The sequence below is a fragment of the Dermacentor albipictus genome, chromosome 1, assembly GCF_038994185.2.
Source record: "Dermacentor albipictus isolate Rhodes 1998 colony chromosome 1, USDA_Dalb.pri_finalv2, whole genome shotgun sequence".
Taxonomy (NCBI): domain Eukaryota; kingdom Metazoa; phylum Arthropoda; class Arachnida; order Ixodida; family Ixodidae; genus Dermacentor; species Dermacentor albipictus.
The window spans coordinates 77,656,709-77,684,413 of NC_091821.1; the positions used below are offsets into that span (position 1 = coordinate 77,656,709).

Genomic DNA, 27,705 nt, shown 5'->3' on the forward strand with positions numbered 1-27,705 from the left:
TTTTGTCTCCGGATGGGCTTCGGACTGGTGTCTGTTCACTTGTGAGCCAGAGGTATACATACACTTCACCACGGCAGTTCCGTTCAAGTGGCGGAATAATGGGAACATGTTGCGCAGCTTGTCACAGAGATTGTCACTTTGGTCGGGCGCTTGGAAACAGAAAAGAGCCTGCTGGGCGTATTTCGCACCCGCAGCCGCTCCTTACACGCCCTCACGCTGCCGGCCCGTTACGGAGCATCACTTGCCGTAACCGCCACTCTACTTTCGTCCCTACAAATAACCATAACCATCGAGGAGTTGGCCGTTAGCGTAAAGACGAAAATGTTCATTGTTTGCGCACGCGGTATAACAACTGTCAGGTATAGTTAGCCTCCTTGTTAACGTTGGTTGGATAGCATACATAGGACCCGTCGCGGAACAAGGCACCCTTTTGATTATCTGTAGCTGGGCGCACAAACAGCAAAGATGGAAATAGTGACTATGCATTTTTTTCCTCTCTAGAGGGCAACTTGAGTTCCCGTATGCTTTCCAGTGCTTGTTTTCCTCGTTGATTTTATCGACACCCGCCTCCCTTTCGCTAGATTGCTCTCGAGGTTCGCAGAACCGGGTTTTTCACTGACCGAGAATCTTCGTTTATGAAATCGTGGCGCGTTTCTTCATCGCCGAGAGAAGGGCAGTCAAAGCACGACGACGTTAGACCCCAGAGCCCAACGATATGTTGGGAGCGAGGCAGCACAGTACGTCGGCGAAGGCGCTTTCGAGCCCTCGATGCAATCGGAATGCTGGTTCGCCTCTGGCGCCTAACCGAGAGTTTCTGTAGCGACCCGCGTGCATCCTTATTGGGCGTAGAGTGCGTTCAGGAGACGCGAGCTCAAGGCCGTCGCTGGCCTCCGGCCACATTGTAGGAGGGAGAGTTACCTGTTTGGCTTTCCGTTTGGGGCACGAGTGTGACAGCGCTAGCCTCGGGCGCTTTCTTGTTTGTGGCGGCGCGCGTGCCGCAGTTATTTTGTTTTCTTCGTCTGGATGTTCGTGCGCGGCTGCCTGATATTGCGGAGTTTCATGTGCACGTTTGTACCGCTGTTTAACGAGCACCTATGTAACTGAGGTTGAGCTTGACCAGTCTCATTTACCGCATAACGATGGGGGCGAAATGCGAAAACATCCGCGTACTTAAATTTAGGTGCACGTTAAAGAACCCCAGGGGGTCTAAATTATTCCGGAGTCCCTCACTACGGCATGCATCGTCGTGGTTTTGGCACGTGAAAGCCCATAGTTTAATTTTTTTTTAACCAATCTCATTTAGCAAGCTTTCATTGAGATTCCAGCACGAAGCCATTGTACCATTGGCTGGCCACGTTGTGGTTATTTCTGTATGGTTTCCCATACATATTCTTTGTCGCGTTATCATAAGAGGTGTATCGGAAGCATGTTGTGCGTGCCTCTATACTGTTCCGTTTGCACCGATCCGCCACTCGCGTTGCGAAGGCACAGCAGCGCTGCTCAGTGCACCGGAATCGGTATGGACCTAAAGGATATGTGGACTTCCCTTGTGTTTACGAGCTCGAGCAAATATTCTGGGTAGTTGTGAGCCGGGACACAACACTTCCGAAGCACGCGCATCGCGCTGTCCAGCATTCACGATTATTTATTTGTTCGTGTGTTTGGAACGCGGCCAGCGCGTACGAGCCGGGGCTCGGAGGCGATCGGGCCCGAGTGCCGGCGTTTGCAGTCTGACTGATGACGAATGCAAGATCTCCCGACTCTGGTGCCAGGCTATTCCTATAAGTCAGATACCAAATGCGGTGTCGGGACATCGTACGACTCCTAGAACCAAACTCGGTTGCTGGTTACCTTTAAAACCAGCGTGTTCAGTGACATTCTTTTAGGGGTCTTTTTTTTTTTTTGCTGCTTGATTCCCACGCCTTAAATAATAAGGATGGACTATAGAGCTAGAGTCCGTTAAGCGGGTGCAAACTGATTTCACAGAAGAAAAAATATATATATGTTTTATGTACTCCGTATTTGCTCGATTATACGGCGCCCCCGATTGTAACGCGCAGTTATATTACCGCCCAAATAGATATTTAAAGAAAGATAGCTTGGTGCCGATTCTACCGCGCACATCAAGTAACGAAACTGAGTCGACGCGTACTGTGTTGAAACAACGTTATGGAACATACAAAGGCACACAGACGCTCGCACACCTGAATCTTAGCGGCTGGTTGCTATCGTAGTCCGACGACACCTCCTTTTCGCTGTCTACCGACCACAGAAAGTCATCTTCAGTTCCATCTAGTGCATTAGAAAGGCCACACTTACAGCAAACTGGAAAATGGCAACCTTGCCAAGGCATTAAAAAAACAAATAAAATCTGTTCGGTGACAGTGGCGCTAACTAGCTACCTTGCATTGAGCTTTTCTTTTTCTGTAAGAACCGGTTTCGTTTTTGATTTTGAGTAGAATTAATTACGATTGTAATGCGCATGCAAATTTCAACGCACTTTTTATTCAAAAAAGGTGCGCATTAGAATCGTGCAAATACGATAATTTGCCTACGAGGCCGATACTGAAAATGTTGAAACTCGTCAAAGCCTTTCGAACGACGCACGGAAAAATGTGATAGGCGCTACGCTAAATTCCAGTGCAATACGTATTATCAAACTGTCAAACGAGCTTACAGTACAGTTGCTGACCGCTTAAAGAGCCGCAGCTTGTCCTTAACATTCACGAGTTCCAACTTCATGTCTTTCCCGTAGCTATAGCAGTGGTCGACGAAGCCACTTGTCGATTGCCACTGTGCGACGAGCCACTGGTAACAGACCGTTCAAGAATGCATCTCGTGCAGTTATGTCCTTGTGCATATTCACTAACACAAAACGATATGTGTTAGAGCTGATTAGGCATTGCTACGCAAGTTTGTATTCCTTTGTTGAGTTACTTCTTCTAAACACGCTCGATGAGCTGCTTAAAAAAAAAAAAAAACACAGGCCATGAAGGACCGTGCCCTGTTAAGCGCGATGTATCTGCTACTGTAGTGTTGCCGCATTGCCGTTATATTTTATGCCATCAGGGCTACTGACATTTCGAGCCAGCGCGTCTGATTTCCACGTTGTAATACGTCCGAAGGTTTTTTTAACACTGTGCTCAGTGTTCAGCAGCTAGCTGGCGCGTCATCTTCCGACGTCGCTGTCCGACCCCCGCGCCGCTTGTCCCTCTTTGCTACATCCGGGGACGCCAGCAAGCTCGCGTCGGCGGTGCGTTAGAGTTACTGTATATGCGCGTTGTCTAGTAGCGCCACAAATGTTCAGCGGCGAATGTCGTTACTCATTTCGTTCGCGGCGTGGCCCCTGAGAGTTGCTGCGGTGCTCAGCCGATCTCGGGGGGCATGGTTGATGACCAGGGCTGCCGCCACCACGCGTCTCTATATGCGCACGCACGTACGCACGCACTCGCAATGGTGGCAGGTGCTGCCATCTAGCAGGGGCGCCGGCAGTCGCACGCTTTCCGGCGCCCTCGGCGGATGTCGTCATCGCGCGTTGTTCTACTTCGATTCAATTAGAATACCGCCTGCCGGCGCTCTGCTGCCGGTACACGTCGTCGTCGCCTCTCCAAACCGGACCCCTCACCCCTGCCTCTTCGACTCCACCTCCTTTCCCTTCGGCGTTCTCGTTTTCATTGCGAGTGCTGCGCTTTAGCGGAACGCGCTTGAAGAGTCGAGGAATATGGGTGACCCAATGCCCCTCAGAGCTGGGTGGCCCACTCAGTCGCTGCGCCTTTAGCAGGGAACGGAGTTCTGTTATTCCTGATGCCCCGTGCCACTGAGACCAGCGCACTTATCGATACTGCGGGATGACGTTTACTTAATGCTGTGTGATACCGGAGTGCAGTAGCTTTAAGTATGTTTTTTGGCATATGGCAAGTGCGACACGGTCGCTGTGGTTTCACGAATTGCGACTACAAAAATGACACGTATTCACGTGTGCAGTGTGTTTTCCTAGTCTTGTTGGATTGGATTCCGTGCAGAATATTCAATTAAAGGGGTTCTGTGGCATACTTTCAGCGAGTAACGTCAGCCTTCTATAAAGTTCCAAACATGCGGTATAAAAACGAAGATGGTCAACGTGAGGCCTTGTGCGGCTGCTGAACAGGACACGTTTACGTCGCACATAAAAAACGCTGCATGGATTGATGGTGATGCCTTGAGTTACGAGGTGTTAATCTGGTGTCTAACGGAGAAAGTGCACACAATGAATGAATAATAGGCATTTGAATAACAGAATTCGAATATCTATTTTTGCAGCCACTACGCGCTGCCTCATATAGAGTATTCAGTGTAGAACATGTTCGGACGTTTCACGTAACGTCGTTTTCTCTTATACATATGCTATTTGTTTTTCTTTCTCGAGTTTTGTCGCCGACACTTTCTAGTCTGTACAGTGGCAGGTTCGCACAGCTGAAACAGACACTAACAAACGTTGCGAAGTGAGACTCGGTTTAAGGTGTGTTCGAAGAACTGCAGTGTCTCCGAAACGAGCGATGTTGGACGGCAAGCGAAGCATGTCAAGCAGCGCCGACAAAGCCTGAGGGTCTCTCCTCCCTTTCTCCGGCTGGCAGTGCGCCGCTGTGAGGCAGCGCCGCGGCAGCCCCGAGCGGTGACCCACTTCTTGCGGCCGCGTCGGAAGCGATAAAAGAGAAAGTAAAAGTGTGGCGAGGGGTGCCGTAGGAAGGGAAGTTGTTGCAACGCTTTCTTTCTTACCTCTTCGTTCGTCTAGCGCCCCTCCGCAAAGCCCGCTCCCCGCCTGGTTCCCCTCGCTTCCTTTTCGTACCCCGAGTTGCGCCTCGGTCTTGCGCCGCCGATGTGCCCGTCGTCGTCACGCTTTATAGGCGGCTGGCACTAGTCATGAGAGTTAAGAATTTTGACTGTGACAAGACCCTTCGACAGGCCTTGTTCCTTGCGGTAGCGCAGATGCACTCGCCGCGCGTTTCGCCCTTGCCTTAGCCGCGCAGGTTAATGAAATGAAAGACGAAGAAAACGTTTTGTCAGGCTAAAACGTCAAAAGTCACTCGACTAGTTGCCGTGTTCGCAGCGGGCTTCTTCGGCTATGTACAGTTCCGGACTGTCCGGGAACAGCCCGTGGCTTCCGCTCTGACACAGGGGCACGTCACATGTACGTGACCTAGCGGCCAGTGACTGTCCGAAGTATGACTGTTAATTATCCCACTGGATGAAAAAAAAAATCTGATTATGAGGCACGCCGTAGTGGGAGACTTTCGAAATTCGGATCATCTGGGCTTCTTTAACGTGCACCTATATCTAAGTGCACGAGTGCTTTCACATTTCGCCCCCACCGAAATGCGGCCGCCGTGACCAGGATTCGAGCACGCGATCTCGCGCTTAGCAACCGAACGCAGCCACTAAGCAACCACGGCGGGTCTCCCATTTAATTCCCGGGCGCTAGTTACAATTGGTTGGCGCAGGACTGGGGTAATGGGAGATCGCGGGAAGAGGCCTTCGTCCTGCAGTGGACATAAAGCAGGATGATGATGATGATGATGATGATGATGATGATGATGATGATGAAGAAGAAGAAGGAGAAGAAGAAGAAGGGTGTCCCAACAATCATGTACCAAGATTTAAAATATGCAAATACCACGTAACTGGTCAGATCGAAGGTAATGTTGTTTGCCGTCGCTTGAAGATTCCGCCTAAATACATAAATATTATTAATTAATCAACTTCTCAAATATTATAGTTACTGTGAATGACGAAACTAACTTTTCTCGTGTTCCTTCCTCGTGGTAGCTCGAGCTTCTAGACTCTATGTTAGACTACACATCGTCCGGACTGGCCCACTTCCTTTGTAGCAGCTAACTCTACGTATAGAGACTGTGCGACGCTTTGCGGCCTTCGTGATCGGCCCAGGTTGAGCAGGTTTTAAGGTTTCATGATTTTATCGCCGAAGTGCAAATCGTCGTTTTAACGTACACTATACATGACATACCCATAGGTACGTACGATATCATAGCACGTAGTCGCTGATGATGTCACTATCTGCGTTTCTCTCGCTTACGCTCGTCCAGTGCCTTTGTAGAACCACAACAATTGGCTTGTCGTAAGCTCACGTAGAACCCGGCGTGCTGGCATAGTGGCTATACACGGCGTTGATCTGCTAAAACCGAGGGTGCGGTAGGAATTTCCGGCCGCGGCGGCCGCGTTTTGATGGAGGCGAAATGCAAAAACGCATGTGGTACTGTCCATTGTGTGCACGTTAAGGAACCCCAGGTGGTGAAAATTAATCCGCAGTCCCCCACTATACGGCGTCCCTCATAATTATATCGCGGTTTTGGCACATAAAACCGCAGAATCTAAATTTTTTTACAGCGAAGCTGTATAGGGCTAGGTTCTGGAAAAAAATTGCTTGCGTCTATCGAGCTGTGTATATCGAAAATTTCTCCCCATACGTGGCTGATCCCGAAGATAGGGTGTTAAGAATGGCGAGCTACAAGGGAAAATTGCCACCCAATTACGACAAGGGGGCAAGACGCGCATTCCGCACTCTCCGTCGCTACAGCTAGGAGGCGTTTGAAGAAGCGGCCTTTGCGCTGTTAAGAATGGCGAGCTGCAAAACAAGATTGCCACACAGTTACGACAGGGCGACACGACGCGCATCTCCCCCTCACCGTCGCTGCAGCTAGGAGGCGTTCGAAGAAGCGGCCTTTGTGCTGAAGACTGCCTCCTTCCTCCAGCCCTATCGACATTGTGACGGAACTAGTTCGGTGTGTGAACAATGGTTCCGGAGTTCCCCAACGCGGAGCTGATTTGACACGCATGGACAAGCTGCCGCAGGAACGACGTATTTTGGTGCTTCTCACGCTTCGGCGTGACGCAAAACAACGAGCGACCCACGATTGGCACCGATACTTCCCGGAACGGCACCCCTCCAACGCCGTCGTTTGGGCATCGGAATGTGTGTGCCTTTGTGTATGTAAACTGATCTGCGGAGCAGCGGCGAGGTGGTGATGAGTAAACGAACAGTCTCCGCCTCGTTTGGCCGGCGGACCGAGTGTATAAAAACTGTTGTTGTGGGAATGCTGCACACACTTCTCTTGAGCAGTCATGTTAGACTGAGTCGCTTCTCTCATGCAGTCATGTTGGACTGATACTCTTTTTCTCAAGCAGTCATGTTAGACTGATTTAATTTCTGTAAATAAATCCTTTTTCCTCGTTCTCGATGAGAAACAGTTCTTCATTTCATCAACGATCTCAGCGTAAATAAGTTGGACGACGGCATGGGCCAGCTACCTTCGAATTCATGCCGTACTCCAATCTTGGCAAATGACCACGAGCGATGGGATTGAGCCCCCAATCCTGACAAGGGCAATACCGGGCGTACCCGCGGTGGAGGTGAAGCAGGCGTTAAGCACTCGGCCAACTTGCAAAAGTAAGTGTAATATCTTAGGTACAAATACAACCCGTATCAGATATTAAGCTGATAAGAACATATACTACACTTTGACTCGCGTCGCGACCACGTCTACGTTCGCACCGCCCTCTCTTTGTCGGCGTTCCAAGCGCTTGCGTGTCTCCTTCCCTTTCCTTCCTCTCTGCCGTGGTGGCGGTCCCGTAAGCGTGCTGCCCGCCAGGACCGCGAGGCGGAAAGAAATGCGAACCGTCCACGTAGCCCCGATCCCACAAACTTGGAACGTTTCGCCCGAGCAACGGCCAGCTTTCAGAGGGAGTTTGTGGGGAACCAATTTGGTGTGGCCTGTGTTGTGTGTGACCGCTTGTGGCTTTCGAGCGACCTCACAACCATTACTGCACTGCGGGACGTCGACGAACGCACGATCGTATTGGCTATAGTGAAGCACTGTGTGCCCTCGGAGTGCGGTGAGATGCGTGTCTGTTCTACGCGCCGGGATTCGTTAGTGAAAGGTGTCGTGCCGCGTTTTTGCAACAATACATGGGTATGCATACCTCCCGGTGCCTCATCGTCTTCCGAGGCTCAACATCGTGGAGGAGCGACTAGTCGCGCCCCGCCTTACACTTGTGTGCACACGGCGTTTGGCGCGCGGCAGTGGACAGTTCGCCGTTAAGGGGCCCACATGCATGGCTTCGCTGGTGATCCACCTTCACAAGAGGAATGGCACTGAGTTTTTTTAAAGCTTGCGTCGAACGGCATGGGAGTGGAGATTATGCCGTCGGCGTCACACGATCGTCGTCACCGTCGTCTTGCAGCTGTCATCACACTCACGCTCGCGTCGGAAACCTAGCTCTTCCGTCATTCACAAACACCTTGGTGCACCTGGTAACGCTTTCTGTAATCCCAAACGATGCTGGGTAGCCAGCTACCAGCAAAGTGCTTTGCATAACATCGATTCCCCCAGTGCGTGGTGTATCTGCCACATTTCTAAAATTTTATTTTTGTCCCGTGTTCTTAAATTTGTCCCCTGTAGCTGAGGTTTGAACCACTGACATCGAAGCGAGCGTTGGATCTCTGTCTTTGTTCAAACTGTGTAGTTCTTGCGATGAAGGAGGCTGAAAAACAAAATATAAAACAAAAATACGATATTGAAGCGAGAAAACGAGAAAGTGGCCGGGTGTCCTCGCTTTCCATCTGGCCCTTTTGACCCGTTGACAGAATGACCAAGGCTTTTTTGTGTGCCCAGAGCAAACACACGTGTGATTTTGTGTGAGCCAAAGGTGCCATTTCTTTGACCCGAGCCTGGTAGCCGTGTTTCGGCGAATACCACGCGCTTCCAAGGCTACATGTACTGATGGCGACGGGACGTCGCTAGACGGGCTCATTTTACGCCCTGCACCCGCCCCCGGCATGAACTGAATGCATTCGTCGCTTATGGCGGGTTTCAATTTTAGTTTTTTTATTAATATTATGCTGCGACGCAGCAGAGGGTGCCAAGAATCCCTGGTTCCGGACAGGTCGCCATTGGAATCTGAACCTGGCAACGTTTAACGCTAGAACGTTATCTAGTGAAGCGAGTCTAGCAGTGCTATTGGAGGAATTAGAGGGCAGTAAATGGGGTATAATAGGGCTCAGTGAAGTTAGGAGGACGAAAGAAGCATATACAGTGCTGAAAAGCGGGCACGTCCTGTGGTACCGAGGCTTAGCGGAGAGACGAGAACTAGGAGTCGGATTCCTGATTAATAAAGATATAGCTGATAACATACAGTAATTCTATAGCATTACCGAGAGGTTGGCAGGTATTGTTGTGAAACTTAATAAGAAGTACAAATTGAAGGTTGTACAGGTCTACATGCCTACATCCAGTCATGATGAACAGCAAGTCGAAAGCTTCTATGAAGACGTGGAATCGGCGATGGTTAAAGTCAAAACAAAGTACACTATACTGATGGGCGACTTCAATGCCAGGGTAGGCAAGAAGCAGGCTGGAGACAAGTCAGTTGGGGAATATGGCATAGTTATTAGTAGAGTTTGCAGAACGGAATAACTTACGGATAATGAATACCTTCTTCCGCAAACGGGATAGCCGATAATGAACGTGGAGGAGCCCGAATGGCGAGACTAGAAATGAAATAGACTTTATACTCTGCGCTAACCCTGGCATCATACAAGATGTGTACGTGCTCCGCAAGGTGCGCTGCAGTGACCACAGGATGGTAAGAACTCGAATTAGCCTAGACCTGAGGGGAGAACGGAAGAAACTGGTACATAAGAAGCCGATCAATTAGTTAGCGGTAAGAGGGAAAATAGAGGAATTCCGGATCAAGCTACAGAACAGGTATTCGGCCTTAACTCAGGAAGAGGACCTTAGTGTTGAAGATATGAACGACAATCTTATGGGCATCATTAAAGAATGGGCAATGGAAGTCGGTGGTAACTCCGTTAGGCAGGATACCAGTAAACTATCGCAGGAGACGAAAGATCTGATCAAGAAACGCCAATGTATGAAAGCCTCTAACCCTACAGCTAGAATAGAACTGGCAGAACTTTGCAAGTTAATCAACAAGCGTAAGACAGCTGACATAAGGAAGTATAATATGGATAGAATTGAACATGCTCTCACGAACGGAGAAATTAAGCCTAAAAACAGTGAAGAAGAAACTAGGAATAGGCAAGAATCAGATGTATGCGTTAAGAGACAAAGCCGGTAATATCATTACTAATATGGATGAGATAGTACAAGTGGCTGAGGAGTTCTATAGAGATTTGTACAGTACCAGTGCCACCCACGACGATAATGGAAGAGAAAGTAGTCTAGAGGAATTCGAAATCCCACAGGTAACGCCGGAAGAAGTAAAGAAAGCCTTGGGAGATATGCAAAGGGGGAAGGCAGCTGGGGAGGATCAGGCAACAGCAGATTTGTTGAAGGATGGTGGGCAGATTGTTCTAGAGAAACTGGCCACCCTGTATACGCAATGCCTCATGACGTCGAGCGTACCGGAATCTTGGAAGAACGCTAACATAATACTAATCCATAAGAAAGGGGACGCCAAAGACTTGAAAAACTATAGACCAATCAGCTTACTGTCCGTTGCCTACAAACTATTTACTAAGGTAATCGCAAATAGAATCAGGAACACCTTAGACTTCTGTCAAGCAAAGGACCAGGCAGGATTCCGTAAAGGCTACTCAACAATAGATCATATTCACACTATTAATCAGGTGATAGAGAAATGTGCGGAGTATAACCAACCCTTATATATAGCTTTCATTGATTACGAAAAAGCATTTGATTCTGTCGAAACCTCAGCAGTCATGGAGGCATTACGGAATCAGGGTGTAGACGAGCCATATGTAAATATACTGAAAAATATCTATAGTGGCTCCACAGCCACCACAGTCCTCCATAAAGAAAGCAACAAAATCCCAATAAAGAAAGGCGTCAGGCAGGGAGATACGATCTCTCCAATGCTATTCACAGCGTGTTTACAGGAGGTATTCAGAGACCTAGATTGGGAAGAAATGGGGATAAAAGTTAATGGAGAATACCTTAGTAACTTGCGATTCGCTGATGATATTGCCTTGCTTAGTAACTCAGGGGACCAACTGCAATGCATGCTCACTGACCTGGAGAGGCAAAGTAGAAGAGTGGGTCTAAAAATTTATCTGCAGAAAACTAAAGTGATGTTTAACAGTCTCGGAAGAGAACAGCAGTTTACAATAGGCAGCGAGGCACTGGAAGTCGTAAGGGAATACATCTACTTAGGGCAGGTAGTGACTGCGGATCCGGATCATGAGACAGAAATAATCAGAAGAATAAGAATGGGCTGGGGTGCGTTTGGCAGGCATTCTCAGATCATGAACAGCAGGTCGCCATTATCCCTCAAGAGAAAAGTGTATAATAGCTGTGTCTTACCAGTACTCACCTACGGGGCAGAAACCTGGAGGCTTACGAAAAGGGTTCTACTCAAATTGAGGACGACGCAACGAGCTATGGAAAGAAGAATGATAGGTGTAACGTTAAGGGATAAGAAAAGAGCAGATTGGGTGAGGGAACAAACGCGAGTTAATGACATCTTAGTTGAAATCAAGAAAAAGAAATGGGCTTGGGCAGGACATGTAATGAGGAGGGAAGATAACCGATGGTCATTAAGGGTTACGGACTGGATTCCAAGGGAAGGGAAGCGTAGCAGGGGACGGCAGAAAGTTAGGTGGGCGGATGAGAGTAATAAGTTTGCAGGGACAACATGGCCTCAATTAGTACATGACCGGGGTAGTTGGGTAAGAATGGTAGATGCCGTTGCCCTGCAGCGGGCGTAACCAGGCTGCTGCTGCTGCTGCTGCTGCTGCTGATGATGATGATGATGCTGTTTTAATGGGAAAAGCCTTAGATGGCTCTTGGGTCGAAAAATATGCCGTACGGCGTTGTGGCACTAAAATCCAAGCGCATGCGCCGGTATTTTTTTATCTATGAAATGACAAAAAAACGCTCGATTAAATATTTGCGCGTTTAACGGACAGCCTTCTGAATAATCAGTGTGGCCACAAAAGTGTCTGCATGTGCTTTTCCCGGTTGTGTTCATATTTGCCCAGCCATGTACACGTGTCTTATGACGCTTTGTGGAGTATAAGCAGTATAAGTACACCTGCGAGAACTGGAAATAAATCTGTTGCTAAAAGGTGTAGCGCTGTGTGTTTGTCTTATTTGCCTTTCCTTGACCCTCTCGTTCTGCCTGCGCTATAAAAAGAGTAGAAGGCACCATATATACAAGCCCATGCAGCTACCATTGTCAATTAAAGTGTTAAAAAAGAAATCGTTCAGTGAACCTGCGCATGCGTCTTAATGGTTTTCATAGACTTGACACGACTGTTCTAACGTGCTGAATGAACCACGCAGAAGCAGTGGCGATGTCTAGACGACTGAAAGAGAGAAGAACAAGTAAAGAGAAAACAAGTAATTGGAAGTAACAACGCCTTCGAATGAGAATGTCAAAGTTGTTGTTGCTGTAGCCTGTGGCACGTGTGGCTCCTACCCACGATGGTGGATTGGCCAAGAAATGGGTGGATTATTCTAAAATAATATAGAGCATAAATTTCCTAATATCTATGGGAATAGCATTGAATAAGGTTCAATTACCGGCTAAAATAAAATCAGGAAGGTGCTGTTGAATGAGTAATAAAAGTTATTGGATGAACGTCTCGTGAGCGCGCAGGCTTTCCCCCTCATCCTCTTTAGCGTGTGCTGAAGTAACTGTCAGGTTTTTAAGATATATGTTTTCTTTAATTCGATGTTGTGCATGTTTGTTGTGGTATATCGCCATCTTCGAGTTGAAAACATGCCGTGCCAAAAAAACAGAAAAGGCGGGCGGAACAGCTTTCGAAGCTTTACAGGTATGAAAAAGCTTCTGTTTCACGATTTGTGCATGAAATTCTTACATTGTTTCATTATTATTATTATTATTATTATTATTATTATTATTATTATTATTATTATTATCGTTCTTTTGCGTTCACGTTTGCTTTCCATCCACTTCAGCGCCGTCCACTTTTAGGTGGACTGCACTAAATGCTGAATGTATTTTTCTTGTAGGAGAGCTTGAATGCTAATAAACGTATTGTGGCGCAATGTAAGACATGTGGAACAAAAAATAATCATAGTTTCGCCATAAGAGCAAATAAAGTGGATGCGATAGCGACATGTTAGAATATTATACGAAGTGTAAGACTCGTAGCTGTAGTTCCAGTGTGAATTGAAGTAAACGTAGGTTGACTAAGTAAAACAATAATTGTTAATTGTGCTGTTTGAATCTGTCATCGGACAATTCCATTGATGTGGATTAATTAAAGCCAATTTCTTTCATAACGACCTTGTCACTACTTTTCCGTATCGGGTATGCTTCAAATTTCTTGCCTGGGCCGATCCCGGAAGTAGCGCACAGCCGCGCCAATAAAATTGGTGTGAGCTCTATTATTGTTCTGTACTTTTAATATTTAAGTCTGAGAAGACAAGATAAAAGGCATGCGCTGTCGGTGTTTTATTTCATGACATTTGTTTGTGAGTTCCCGTTCTTAAAATTCTGAGGAATAATTTGCCAAAAATGTAAGACCTGGTCTGAGCAATTTTAGTGACAGAATTGTGTGTCAATATTACCACATTTACCGCATGATGCAGCATGACGTGGCATATAGCATACATATACCTAAATATATACGGAACCTCACGCCGACGGCGAAGGCAAAAATTTGCTTGCAGAGTCCATATATTTGATATCGCGATGGAAAGGAGACGACAGAAAGAGCGCCGTGAAATGACGCTCTTTCTTTCGTTTCCTTTTTTTCTTCCGTACGTTATTTTGCATTCTGCCACAATGCCTTTGTTAGCTACGCGCCAACTGGCCCAACATAGTACCCTGCTAGAGCTTCTGTGCATGCATTTCGGAGGTTCCTCTCAAAAACGTTGCGGATGACATGTTTAATAATAGATCCTGTTTTCCGAATGCATTCACGTTTCACGAATAGGTCACGTGGTAGAGGTAGAAAGGGGATAGATGGGAAAGGGGAGCTTACAAGAGTATGTATGTAATTGTATGTATTAAAAATTGTGGGGTTTTACGTGCCAAAACCACTTTCTGATTATGAGGCACGCCGTAGTGGAGGACTCCGGAAATTTCGACCACCTGGGGTTCTTTAACGTGCACCTAAATCTAAGTACACGGGTGTTTTCGCATTTCGCCCCCATCGAAATGCGGCCGCCGTGGCCGGGATTCGATCCCGCGACCTCGTGCTTAGCAGCCTAACACCATAGCCACTGAGCAACCACGGCGGGTGTATGTATGTATGTATGTATGTATGTATGTATGTATGTATGTATGTATGTATGCATGCATGTATGTATGTATGTATGTATGTATGTATGTATGTATGTATGTATGTATGTATGTATGTGTGTGTGTGTGTGTGTATTTATGTATGTATGTAACATAATAGACAGGGTATCGCAACTATCATGCACCAAGATTTAAAGATATGCAAGTGCCACGTAGCTGGACAGAACCGAGGTAATGTTGTTTGCCGTCGCTAGGAGATACTGAGATTATTTTTTGTCGCATTCCGCCTAATCGCACAATTAGTCTCAAATAATTAATCAACTTCTCAAATATTGTAAATAGATGAAATGTGTCAATGAGAAAATTGTACCACGTAAAGCAGCATGAAAAAAACTCCGATGCAGCATTCCGTTGCTCAATACGTGCTACATAAAAGAGTTTTTCCGAGCATGACAGAAGCCCGCGAATACACGCAAAGTGCCTCGAGCGGCCAGTCGCGCTGCAGTTTTGCGTGTATTGCGTGCGCTAGTCCGGAGCAGACGACCGTCAGTTGCTGTAAGATGCTCGAATAGGCAGGACGTGTGTCGAGTGAGCGCCTGAACAACATCTTGCAGTGTGGTGAGCGCGGTTTAAATCGTGCATCCTGGACTTCAAAGACGTGCGAACTATTGCTAACGGATTTCTCTCTCATTTACCGCTAAATCGCCACTGATTTTTTTCCCTCTCCGAGGCATTCAGCACGGGCTTCCGGTCAACGCGAAGATATATCTCGAGGAAGCAAGCATACGTACTCTACACGTCCCGTCACATTTCCAGGTGAATCGCACTCAATAAATTAAGGAAAGAGAGCGAGAGACAAAAGTAATAAATAAACGTTCGTCTGTGACATCATTTCTCGGAATGTATCTAGAACTTCGTGATTTTTCGTGACACAACGTGAATAAACGAAACAGCTGCATTTCCCCGCTCTCAGTGGGCCATTAGAATGTACAAAAAAATATACGGAGGAAAAAGTACTTTGCTTTAGAACATATCGCATGGCGGGAAGCACAGGAAAGGGAACATGTGTTCTATGGATTCATCCAAAAGTGTGAGTCAGAAGCTCACTCACTGATACACGCCATATCTCGTGCTGAAGTATCTTCGTTACACCAACTTTTATTTCGTGCACAGTGAAAATTACTGACCTTTTAAAGACAATGTGGTGTTTTTTTAATAAATTTTGATGCACCATATACATAGCAGATAGCATGTATTCAGGGCTTCTCTATCTCGGATCGGCATTTATAGCTGAGAGGAAACGGGACAGTTTCTACTGGCCATGCAAGGGAGCTATAATTAAGGGAGCTATAATTGACATATTTTCTAAGATCTGGTGTCTTTTTGTGACGTTCTTCTTGTTATCGGCCATACGCCTAGAGGTTGTCTTTGCTGGCTTAATTCTGAGCTCTAGTTGAACCGCGACCCGTAAGTTGTATATATATAGGCTCCAAAATTGTCGAACTTACGCGTCTCTGCATGGAACACCAGCTATGGCTTTCAGGGAAATGTCAGCGTTTCTTCTATATTTTCATTTTTACCTCGAAACGAAGTCTTTTGAGAGAAAGAGAGAGAGAAACACAAGAGGATTGGATGTGTGTAAAAGTATTTTCTTGCAATAAGACATTTTTTTTTAATAGCTTGGAATCTCGCTTAGGCTTTTAGGGAGGACCATGGATTGGGGTGAGTAGTGTGCATGGTACGTTTCGGGGGAGCGGCTTCTTGTTCCACTTGCGGTTTTCGTAGAGGCCTGCAGCACGAGGCCGTATACTCTCTTGCCCGTGTTTCGCGCTTTGCGAAAGCTGGCGTAGAAGCCTTCAGCCTTACGCAAGGGTGGTTGATCATTCATGGATAAAGTTTATCGAAGTTGGATCGCTGCACATATCGGCCTATGGAACGACGTGTAATTGCGCTTGCAAGGTCCTTCCAAACGCTGTGAAGCGTTCACCGTTTTGCATGTTCATCTGATGCGAAGGCGCGCCTCGGAAAGTGGACAGACATCTCAAAAGAGAGATACTCATGGAAGTTGCGGGACAGATGTGGTTGCATGGTTCCACCTTAGATAGCAAACCTGTAGCGTGAGCTGCGCTCACCCTCGATTGTATACCGTTCGCGTGTGCGCCCGCACATGCGAGATCCGTGTGACATTAGCCGCGCTCTCGCCCTCTGCAATAAAAATGTATGGCCTCTGTTCTCAAGCAGTGACGGCTCCAATAACTGGGAAGGGGTTTATGTGCGATTTTGGCACGTTTTCTTTCTTTTTCTATTTATTTACTTCTATATTTATTTATTGTATCTTCCACCCTTGGCTTATATATTATTGCACGCCCGAGGCCGGCGCGAGGTCGAGGAAAAGAAAAGATTTTGAAGGACGTTTAAGCTTCGCCTTTAAGAGTGGAACGCGATATCATTCAAAGATCCCTGACAACTTCCCACGCTTCCCGGCAGCTCCAGCTTATGTAACCGTAACGTTTACCGGGAAACGCTGGCGGCGAACGCTATGCACGAAGGCGACCGGAGGAGCTTTCTGGTAGAAACGCGGCCTCTAGCGTAGGCCGCGGATGCGCGGAGGCGAGCGCCATCTGTGTGGTGGTGCTGCAAGGAACCGAGCGCAGCGCGCCGCTCTATGCATGGTAGAAACGCTGGAAAAGGGGTTTGTGTTTGAGTTTCCGCGTAACAAAATTATGTTTTCTGGTATATTCAGATTACAATCCGATGCTATCGTGTATGTAAATTTTGTTTAGGTTGTACTTTACGATTTTTTCTGACGCATCTTACTCCGAGGAATTCAATTAGTTCAGTAACGCCTCTGCGCCACGCGGAGGGTCTGCGTGGTTGTGGTTCGGAATGATTTTTCGGCAAACGATGTCCGACGCCAACACCGGATTTTTTGCGACGCCAAAACCGGATGGAGCTAGCACTGCAGCAGGTTTGCTTAAAAGTACTTGGAAGACGTTCAGCAATCATGACAGCCAACGCAGCCTTTCGAAAGAGCGAGAAAGTTCGCAAGTGCCTATCGTCTTCGAGAACAGTCTAGCGTTCTCAGCGAGCAGGCGTCGTAGCAGACGACACTTGTAGCATTCCTCTCAAACGCGTTACACTTTCTCACAAAACAAAATTTTTATTTCCATAAATACTTGATGAGTATCTTTATATAAGCACATGCAGGGTTGTTATGCTGTTGTAAAAATAAATAAATTCTTATTCACTGGCGCTAAATTGGTAACAGAATTGCAGAACAATGCATACCCTGGTGTGCCCTGGTTCATAGAGTTTCTCACTATATTACCTAGAAGGCGCTGCTGCGCTGTGAAATGGTATTAGTGGTACACTCTAAAAAAAGTTTGCACCCTTTGGGGTGTATATCTGCCGCACAACAATAATCGTTACCTGCCTTGACGCGTTTCCTTTCTTGAAATCGCCGCGCCCGCTACTTTCATGTCGAGAATGCTATGTCATGCTGACAACGCGCATGCCGTTCGTTACTGGAAAGTACCGAGCTCGCAGCGTTAAAGAAAGGAAACGCATCAAGGCAAATAACGATTATGGTTGTGTGGCAGATATACACCCCAAAGGGTGCAAACTTTTTTTTTAGTGTATGCATGGGAATGCCGGTATATTGTGACTACGGATTGGCATCGTTCTCGGAGAGACAGAAAACGTTGAAGACGCGCCTAGCAAGCACCCTTCTGTCTGTCTCAATGATTCATTTTATACTAAAACAGCACGCAAAAGCTGTTTCAGCTTTATTTATAACACAAAAACCTGTTTTGTCTAATTATGAGAGCTTGTTATTGCATGCACAATCATATGAAACGTAAAAAGCATCAGCGGGCCGCTAAAGTTGGAGGACAGACGACAAGATTCGCGCTCGCTTTGGAACAGTTTGTCGTCTGTTCTTGCTTTTCTTAGCTTGGTCACTGGAATGTAATATGCTGGATGATGTAATATGCGTGAATGAAAACCTTTCATGAAGATTTTACTTTAAGAACGCGTTATTTGTGTGGCCATATCCACGTTTTAGACGAAGCCTATTACAACATCAGCCAACACAAGCCTCGCAGACACATATACTGTCATTCCCATAACAGCACAGCGCCTCTTAGGACCCTCCCATAGGCGTTGGCGCCAGATTTCCCTCTAGGTGCTATACACTCTTAAAACGGTTGCACCCTTTGGGGTGTATATTTGCCCCACAACAATAATCGTCATCTGCCTTGCTTGCGTTTCCTTTCCTGAAAACTCGGCGCCCGCTACTTTCTTGCCGAGAATGCTGCGTTACACTGATAACGCGCATGCCGTTCGTGACTGGGAAGTACCGGGCTCGCAGCGTTTAAGGAAGGAAACGCGGGCAAGGCAGACGACGATTATTGTTGTGGGACAAGATGCGCCCCAAAGGGTGTAAACTTTTCTGAGAGTGTAGTCAGAAACTCTATGCTGGTGGTAAACCGTGCTTCGATCTCAACGTCATACAAAGTTTATGTATTGTGCATTATGTAAGATACTGCAGAAATAAAATTACATTTTCCGCGAAAATATTTTAGTATAGCATCGTTTACTGTGCCGCAAGCAAACTCCACTACACTCTAAAAAAAGTTTGCGCCCTTTGGGGTGTATACTGCCACATAACAATACGCTCTTACACTCTAGGAACAGTTTACACCCTTTGGAGTTCCCCTTCTGCCACACAACGATAATCGTCATCTGCCTTGATGCGTTTCCTTTCTTTAACGCTGCGAGCCCGGTACTTTACAGTAACGAACGGCATGCGCGTTATCAGCATGATAGCATTTCCTGTCGGCAATGCTATCATGCTAATAACGCGCATGCCGTTCGTTACTGGAAAGTACCGGGCTCGCAGCGTTAAAGAAAGGAAACGCATCAAGGCAGATGACGATTATCGTTGTATGGCAGAAGGGGCACTCAAAAGGGTGTAAACTGTTCTTATCACTCTTAGAAAAATGTACAACCTTTGGAGTGTATCTTGTCCCACAACAATAATCGTCATCCGTGCTGCCCGCGTATCCTTTCTTTAAAGCTGCGAGCCCGGTACTTTCCAGTCACGAACGGCATGCGCCTTATCAGTGTGACGCAGCATTCTCGACAGGAAAGTAGCGAGCGCCGAGTTTTCAGGACAGGAAACGCAAGCAAACCAGATGACGATTATTGTTGTGGGACAAATATACACCCCAAAGGGTGCAATCGTTTTAAGAGGGAGGAAAGTAGCGGCCGCGGCGTTTTCAAAAAAGGAAACGCAAGCAAGGCAGATGACGATTGTCGTTGTGTGGCAAATAGACAGCCCAAAGAATGCACCCTTCTTTTCAGTGTAATCGTCATCTGCCTTGCTTGCGTTTCCTTTCTTGAAAACGCCGCGCCCGCTACTTTCCTGTCGGGAATGCCATGTCATGCTGATAACGCGCATGCCGTTCGTTACTGGGAAGTACCGGGCTCGCAGGGTTAAAGAAAAGGAAATGCGGACAAGACAGATGACGTTTATTGTTGTGTGGCAAGACACGACTCAAAGGGTGTAAACGTTTCTTACCGCCGTATTCAGAAATGCGTCTTAACTTGAAGCTCACGCTTGACTTGAAATAAATGATGCGTGGTGCGAACTTGCCCAAGACGCTCATCACGTTTCTGTTGGTGCGTTCGCGACAGGTGTTAGTTAAGTCAAACATGGGCTTGAAGATGCATTTCTGAATACGGGGTTAGAGTGTAGTCTAAAGACCGAAGTTAGTCCGAAGCCTGTACTTCCCATCATTCCCATGTAGGTTGAGGCAACGCTCAGGAGAGCCACCGTAGACGCTAGCGCCACATTTCCCTCTAGGGTGTTTATTTACAAAAACTATGTATAAACCCAAAGGGTGTAATTTTGCTTAAGAGTGTACTTTCCTGTCGAAAGTGCTGTGTCACGCTGATAACGAACAAGCCGTTCGTGACTTGGAAATACCGGGCTCGCAGCGTCAAAGAACCGAAATGCGAACAAGACCGATGACGATTATTGTTGTGGGACAAGATAGGCCCCAAAGGGAGTAAACATTTAAGAGTGAATAGCGCGCCTATAAGTACCGGTGTATCGGCTAGTAATACTTACTCCATATCCTCAGACCAATCCGTCAATTGCCCGCGTTGCTGGTAGCCGGTGCGCTGGGCCTATGCTTGCTCGTGTCGGTTTTCTTGTTTCCATTTATTGCGTTTGCTTAAAGTCGTTTTCTTCCTGCCTTTTGTCCCACCAAAACGCAGACGGATTGACGCCTGCAAAGGCGGCTTGCAGTCGCTAAGTTCCGGCGAAAGGGAAGGTCAGAAGCTGCTTGCACAAAGTATTTTATACCTGTCAGTAAGTTTACCCACTCGCAAGAGGCTTCGCGCGAATTGCACAAAGGTGTCGCTCGGTAAGTTGTAGAGTGGCAAAGAAAAATAAAAGACTTTGGAAGCGTCACTCCTTTGTTACTGGGAAACTTGTACTGTGCAGTATTCAGAATCGCAGTGTCATTTGCGCGAAGCTTGTTGCACCATGGGTGAAATGCTCCGTGCGAGCGTCACCATGCAAGTTTCTTGATGCTGCAGTACCTAAGTTTACGGGCTCGCGTATTCGACGCGAACCTTCAAAAGTAAGCGCACATCAGATAGGTTTAGTAGGCGCCATTTTCTTATCCTTTCGCGACTCGCACGACGCGTAGTTCTTGACCATAACCCGATTCTTACTCTCTGGAGCGTCTGCAGCCTTGGCCGGAGGAGAGCGAACGAGGTCTCGGGAAGGTAATCCACATTCTATGGTTTTCGCCGGCTCTGCGACCTTCCGGGTTTCCCGCTGGGCGGGAAAAAAAAAGAGAGAAAAAAGAAACGCGACCGTTGTCCCTGAAAAGCGAAAGCTCCGATCTGCACTTTCCTTATCTATCCTCGATCACCTAGCGCAGTTTTGCGCGAGGTTGAGCAGTGGTGCATAGCACTGCAGCGCATGTGCAATCAGCCCGTGCCGAGCAGTTAAAATCGGCCCAGAAAGCTTTTCCTTGCAGTTACCGATGTAGGGGGTTGCCCTTCCCTTCGGGCGTTTTGGTTTCGATATGCATCTGATCAGCCGACGTTAAGGTTCGCTTATGAGTGCCAGATGACTTTGGCGATATATATAGTCGAGAGATTTGACCGCAACGGTCTCACCTTTATAGTGTCTTGCTCTTCATCTATATTTCCTCGTTTGAAGTGCTGGAGGTCGTCCTATGGCGCTACCTTTCTCACTTCAGGGCTGTTTGAGAGCTCCAGGTACCGTCGCAATCGGTGCTGTCTGCGATGATATCGAAGCCCCGTGCCGGAAGTGCGATAGGGTGTCGGCCTGTTCGGGCGAACCATGCTTCTGGTTTCGCACGTCCTTCAGCCACGATTTCGGCCAGGCACCGCGGTCGGCATCTACACTGGCAACACCAAGGCCGCATGCAAACTGATCTCGCATTGAACAAACCCTGCGGCATTGGTGTTCGTATACCTTTGTAACACTGTCGCCCTTTTCGCTTTGAGTAACGAATGTGCGTGATGCAGATCTGTGTCATATGCGCGGCATACTCAAAATAACGCGCTACCTTTGCTAGCTATCAGTCTTCTTTCTTCGGGCTTGGAGACACCGCTTCTGCGTGTAGCCTCGTTTATGCGTATATACACTAGGATATGCCCCCCCCCCCTCCTTTTATTTTTTTTTCCCATAACCTCGGAGCTTCGTCCGTGCTCTTGAGTTGTTGTTCTTGCTCATCCAAAACATTTCGTCCTTCTCGTTTGACGATAGGACACACGCAACCTGTTGCGAACGGCTAAGTTATATCCGTACAGCTTGGGACAACAGTAATTGGAACATGTGAGCTGTGGCCGAACTAATCCCCCTGGATCTGAAAAAAGGTAGCGACAACTGCCTGCAGCGCATCATGGTTTGTGGCAAGAGAGAAAACGATTTAAATTGCGCGCGGCTAATGCGCCGCATTAGATTTGGCGGAAAATACGCTATTTTCGGCGTTTCTTACGGAGTCTTTCGCTCCTAGCTTTCCCGTTCCCTGTGCTTGAACAAACGGAGACGGGTCGCCACTAGGCCATTATGTACCCTTGTCATTGTGGAAGCTATATGTATGGACTTTGGTTGCGAACGGAGGTTACAAACGGATAACATTTGCATGCGCTGCGCGCGTACGTGGCCTGCTAGCTGCTCCTGGCCCACACCATGCGGGCACGCTGAAGTTATCGTCCATGGTTATTGTCCAGTTATCGTCCAAAAATAAATGGGCAGCCAAAGTGCGCAAGTATCTGTACTTGAAAAGCGTGGACACAGAATGGAGGAAGAGGTCACGAAAGTTGGCAACCAAGTACAAGGTAAGTGACACGGCAAATAGGCAATCAGGAGTCATCAAAAAAGAGAGAGAAACCGAGACAGTTAACTGGATGCAAAGAATGAAAACAGAAAGGACCGTGGAGATTTACAAGAATGTAAAGAAATAAATTAGAAGGGAAAATCTGTTCGATAACACAAAGGGCCTTGCTATTTGATGCTCGAGCCGGTTGCCTAAGGACATAAAGATACCGGAGCAAATATTCGGAAATAAATGAGGCATGTGTATGCTGCAGCAAAACATCCGGAGGCCACTCAGCACATCCTAATAGAATGGTAAGAGATTCACCCAGAGATAACCGTAGATAACGTACACTTTCCAGAAGCGCTTGGGCTTAAAGTACACAGAAGCATCGACGGGTCAGGAGTCGAGATAAGCAAGATACGTTTAGAGTATTGGTAGAAAAAAAAAAGAAAGCAGGGAAGAGATTGATACGACCGCATCCTTTTCAGCCATATGTAACCCTTGTGGGGCTTCGGGCTAACGTGCCCGGACCCGGCTAGCTAAGGTCTAAGGAGACACGTAGCTCGTCCCCACTCCGCAGCGCACGCAAAGGGGCGCCGCGGCGGGTTCGCTGACTCACCGGCAAGGCGTAGAGACGACTCCAGCCGTGGCACCAACGAATGGGAGTTTATTCCCTGCTATGTACAATATGCGAGTACAATACAGGAATACGGCACTGGGGTGGCAGCCACAGACTACGGGTGAAAGCCCCCGGGAACTCTGCTCCGCCACGCTGGCTCTTCCGAGCAGGTTCGCCACACAAAAGGGGGCCGCCTTGCTCAGAGGGGCGCGGGACCAAGAGGGTCCGCACGTCCGACAGCCAAGAGCACCGAAAGTCAATCTGTCCGGGCGAAAGCGCCCGCGCACCTCCGATGCTGAATGAGAGAGAAACCGAAGAGAGGGCGAGAGGGGCGCGCTCCTCAGGCACTGTTCTTACGCGCGGCGCACGGCGTAACGTGAGCCGCGCGCGCAAGCAGCAGGCTCCGCGTCGCGCCGGCGCCCGCGGCCGCGGGGAATGAACGCTATCCAAAATAAGGCTTGGAACTGCGTGTCCCCAGCGATCGCGCGGCCGAATGGCCCAAGTCGCGCGTGAACAGGAGACAGGGGTCCCAAAAGGGGTCCCCACATCCCCCCCCCCTCCTGAAGACTCGGGCCGGCCCATGAGGGAGCCAACCGGAATCAATGGCAAAGCTGACGTCTGACCTGTTTTATTTTCTCAAGCGAAAATATCGAAGTCGAGAGTCTCGTTCGCGGGGTCGGTGCCTCCGGCTTCCGGAGAAAGGACGGAGTTGTGGAGGGGCGCCAGCGCCGTCGCCTGCTGCACAGCTGCCGCGATGGTCGCCGCGAACACAGGGTCCGAAGCGAGAGCGCCGACCACGGAACGCAGCAGGGCCGGGTTGACGTCCGGGTCCGTGTTCTGCAGCACCTGTGGGGCTGGATCCGTCCCGGGGTCCTCGGCAGCTGGCTCCGTCCCCTTCACGTGAAGCTTGTGCACCGCGCTGGAGTCATGGGCAGCACACAGCCGCAGCACACCGCACACGCCACAGTACACTGCCGAAGGGTCCGAGGCCATGACGGCTCCACCCGAGGCTTCGACCATGGCTGATAGCGTGCGGCCGCGGAAAATGCGTGGTATCTCTCGCCCGCTCATGTGGTTCTCTACCTTTCTTTGCTCCTTCCACCGTTTCGTCGATACGAAGCAAAGTGGTGCTTCGGAACCGGATTGGAAGGCCCAGGTAGCGACATGGCGGCGTGGAGGCAAACGGGCAGCTGGCTGTGGAGACCCCGGCAAGGACCGCACCTGGGAGGATGCGGAGGTGGTAACAGCGCCAGCTTGCACCACGGGTCGTGCTGTGGTCTCAGGAGCGAGTGCGACCGCAGCGGCCTCTCGAACGGCTTGCGACTGGAGGCGCCCGCGGCGGCGGCGACGGCTCCCGTGAGACCTGGGCGAGTCGGTCGTCGTCCTCGAAGCGTGTTGTGACGGCTTCATTGTTGGCGTCCGTCCGGCACCACACTGACAATTAACACTTCACACAAATAATCCGCACTCCGATTATAACAACACTACAAGCAAATCTCACCCTCCGCTGACAATGTTCACACACAGATCGCGAAGCTCGCACTGCATCCGTCAGCTTGCCAATCACGCATCGTTCTGGCGCATTCACCTTTGCAGGCGGCTGCCAGAGGGAAGGAGGAGGCCCACGGAAAGGGGCATATTGGGCTCATGGTAGCCTCATGCATCCCTCCGGCCAGCGTTGAAACGCTAACCGTGCCTTTCATGGCACTCGAGCGCCACTGGAGGATAAAGTCCACCGGGCGCGAGCGGTACGGCAACGGCTAGGTCGGCTTTCACAGCTCACGCCGTCGGGCTCACGGATCAGTACGGCCCTCAGCAGAAGCTGCGCACTACGAAAAAGCGTCTTATTCGGCTAATGAGTGCCTTTTTTCCGCTTTAACGCGTGCATTCACGCTATAGTCACACCTCTCCGCTTGCCAGCTCGGTGGGGAATAAGGTCCCTCTGCCTGCCAGCGAGAAGCGGCGACTACGAGCGTTTTCGCAAGTTATACCGGCGAGTGCGCGGATTGAGATCCGCCGTCTTGCTCGGTTGCGCTTGCTGTGTCTCTTCCTCTTCCCAGTTGCTGCTTCTGGCAACGAAAGGTTTGAGGTCAGAAACGTTCACTGGACCGCCGGATGGTCTACCGTTTGAGTCCACCAGCTTATACACAAGAGGGGACATTTTGGTCTCCACTCGGTATGGGCCCGACCACTTGGCCGACAGAGAGGCTGAGATGCCCTTTGTTGCGTCACTCAGCACATGATTGCGCCTGAGGACAAGGTCACCTACTTGATAATGTACCTCTCTATGCGACCGGTCGTATTGTGCTTTTTGTCCAGCGCGTGCTTTCGCCAGGTTGGTGCGGGCATGAGAAAGGGCCTCGCTCATCCTAGCGCGCACTTGCACCGCGTAGTCGGAGAGACCCGACGCAACGGCGCTCGCCCCGCTGCTGGTTCGCAGAACGCGATCCATAGGGTTTGGCAGCTCTCTCCCGAAATTGAGGAAAGCGGGCGTGTACCCAGTCGAACGGTTCACCGATGTGCGCAAAGAGAAACCTATCTCGCGGAGGCAGGCGTCCCAGTCCCTGTGTTGCCGGGCAAAGGCCGCGAGCAAGGGCTTCACATTTCAGTTCATCCGCTCGGTGGGATTGGCCTGAGGGTGATAAGTCGTTGTTTTGCGGTGCTTTATGCCAAAGGCTGCACAGACATCGACGAACACCTTGGCCGTGAAATAAGACGCGTTGTCAGTGATCAACTCCGCCGGAAAGCCAAAGCGGGTGAATACCTCGAGCAACTTGTCCCATATGACGCTTGCCGTTAGCTTCCGAAGGGGAAAAAGTTCCACCCACTTCGTGAAATGATCTGTGACGGCCAGCAGGAATGTGTGACCTTGCCGGCTTCTTGGGAAAGGTCCCATAACGTCACAGGCCGCGATTTGCCAGGGTAGCTGGCTGTCGATCGGCTGCATGAGGCCGGGGGGTTTGCCCCTACGGGGCTTCACGCTTTGACACACGCGGCACGAGCGAGAGTAATGAAGTACGTCACGCTTCATGCCTGGCCAGGTTGCGGAGCGGCACAACTTAAAATAAGTCTTACGGCCACTCGCGTGTCCGGCCAACCGCGAGTCATGGAAATAGCTCAACGTGGCCCTCCGTAGACTGCGGGGGATCACCACCTTAAAGGACTCATTAGGAGCCTCTTCAGATGGGAGATAGCGCAGGAGCACTCCATCAGCATCCAGCAGATACGAATCCAACGTGCCTGCAGCAATACCAGCTGCGTCGCACCCGGCGCCAACAGCAATACCAGCTGTCAATTTGCGCCCATCGGCGTTGCCGCCTCGCTCCCTCTCGGAGCTGTGCTCTTTTTCGAGCTCGTCAGCGATTTGCTGACAAAATGGGTCTTTCCGCTGAGCTTCCAGCAGCTCCCGTCTGCTGTACGTGATACCCATGGACGTTACAGGGTCCAGCAGGTACGCACTTTCGCCCGGCGACGGCGGCTTATATGCCGCACAGCCGCCTGAACTCGCTCCTTCTGTGCCATTGGAGACAAGGGCTCCGGCTTCGTTCAGAAGCGTTGTCGCGGAGGGGTGCCGGTCAAAGGTGTCCGGGTCTGAAACGGGGGCGCGCGACAAGGCGTCGGCCACCACGTTTGTGCTCCCCTTCCGATAGCGAACAACAAAGTTGTAGCGCTGTAACGTCAATGCCCAGCGCGCGAGGCGGCCTGAGGGCTCGCGCAAGCGCTTCAGCCAGGTGAGCGCCATGTGATCCGTTTCAACCACAAAAGGCACTCCGTCGACGTAGTGATCGAACTTACGCAGAGCGAACACTATCGCTAGACACTCACGTTCGGTCACGGAATAGTTACGCTCTGCGGGCGTCAACGACCGGCTGGCAAAGGCCACTGGCCGAAGAACATCCTCATGTTCTTGGAGCAGCACCGCACCTATACCCAGGTCGCTCGCGTCAGCTTGGACTACGAACTCCCTGTTCAGGTCGGGCAGCTTCAGCTCGGCTGTGTCCACCAGAGCTTTAGAGAGAGCCCTGAAGGCATCATCTTGCTCCGGACCCCAGCTCCAGCTTGTAGACTTCCTCAACAGCGAGGTCAAGGGAGCCTGTAGAGCGGCGTAGTTGGGCACAAATTGGCGGTAGTAATTCACCATGCCCAAAAACCGTCTGAGGGCCTGTATGTTCACCGGCGTTGGGTACTCGAGGATAGCTCGGACCTTGTCCTCGCTCGGCAAAACACGGCCTCGCTCTATTGTAAAGCCCAGCAGTGAGACACGGGTCTCTGCGATCTGAGCTTTCCTCGGGTTCAGAGTGATCCCGGCAGCGTGCAGCCTTCCGAGGATGTCCTCCAAGTGGCGGAGGTGTTCCTCAAAGGTGCGAGAGAAGAGGACAATATCGTCTAGGTAGGCTAGGGCGTATTGCCATTTTGCCCTTCCCAGAACTCTGTCCATCAATCTCTGGAAAGTCGCTGCAGCGCCCGAGC

The 27,705-nt window shown here is 49.3% G+C and overlaps 1 protein-coding gene and 1 pseudogene across 1 annotated transcript in view; one reads left to right on the forward strand and one right to left on the reverse strand.

The window, feature by feature from the left end:
- Positions 1-27,705, forward strand: part of ftz-f1 (ftz transcription factor 1) — a 350,881-nt gene that overhangs the window by 47,657 nt on the left and 275,519 nt on the right. The gene's annotated exons all lie outside the window — the stretch shown is intronic.
- LOC135917642 (U2 spliceosomal RNA) lies at positions 7,350-7,529 on the reverse strand (annotated as a pseudogene).